The sequence below is a fragment of the Frankliniella occidentalis genome, unplaced genomic scaffold (genome assembly GCF_000697945.3).
Source record: "Frankliniella occidentalis isolate FOCC.00 unplaced genomic scaffold, Focc_3.1 Scaffold34, whole genome shotgun sequence".
In the NCBI taxonomy this organism is placed as follows: Eukaryota; Metazoa; Arthropoda; class Insecta; order Thysanoptera; family Thripidae; genus Frankliniella; species Frankliniella occidentalis.
This window is the reverse complement of record NW_026267164.1, coordinates 477,343-478,366: the sequence shown is the minus strand read 5'-3', so window position 1 is coordinate 478,366 and position 1,024 is coordinate 477,343.

Here is a 1,024-nt window from a genome sequence, read left to right as displayed (position 1 = left end):
AGGTATAGGATAGAATACCTTCCTCCACCCCTCCACCCCAGGCGGGTTTCTGCATGACGGACCCTCCCTGTAGAGTCAAGCATCTACCTCTACCCCCCCCCCCCCCTCTCCCTTCCCGCGCGCGCTCCTCTTTCACCTCGCGTGGCGGCGCAGTCTCGTGCGGGGAATAAAATTCGTAGAAAAACTTGTTTTTATGCAAATCCGAGACTATTTTCTCATTACAATGTAAATTCGCGAGCCGGCGCGCGCGCGCGCACCCGTGGGGTTGGGTCGCCGGGCGAGAGGAGTGAGGTGGAGAAATATTAGTTGGGGGGAGGGGGAGCAAGATAGGGGCAATGGGGAGGGGGGGGGGGTGCAGGTTGCGTCGCTGTTGTGGAAAGCTCTGGGCTATGGGTGCGACGTGGGGGACGTAAGCTACAAGTGGGTGTCAGCAAGCTACGGCCCGGCCCGCCCGAGGCCCAGGCTCCAGTACACTCCGCTGTGAAAGTGCCCCGCAAGCACGAGAGTGACGAGAGGACGACACGAAGCGCACACGCACGCGTCTATCTCTCTCCCTCCAAACGCAACGATGAATCGCAGCTTATGAGAGAATGCGGGAGAAAAAACGGGCACAGCCAAAGTGAAAGCAGACCGTATCTGAATACGAGTACCCGCATGATGTTGTCAACTGTTTCGTTGATAGTTTTGTTTTTCAAATTTGATTTCTTTTTAATTGTTAAAAGAAGTGATTAAAGTGGCCACCCTCCGCACGGTAAAAAGAGTTTCTTGTATTTCGAGACACGGTCTTGGATGCCATGGGCGTCTTCCATAAGATCCAAGACCAGGTTTTGAAATATAGGAAACTTCTTTTTACCGCGCAATAGGCCATTCTGCTTGAAACCCTGCCGCCAAGTAAGTTTTATAGCCTTGCTAAGAATAAGCTTGACGACGTTTCCGTCGATCGTGTGGGTGGGGCGTATTACCTATCGGGCAGGTGCGAATGGGTCGTTATGGCGCTTGTGATTGGTGGCGGTGGTTGGGGGGG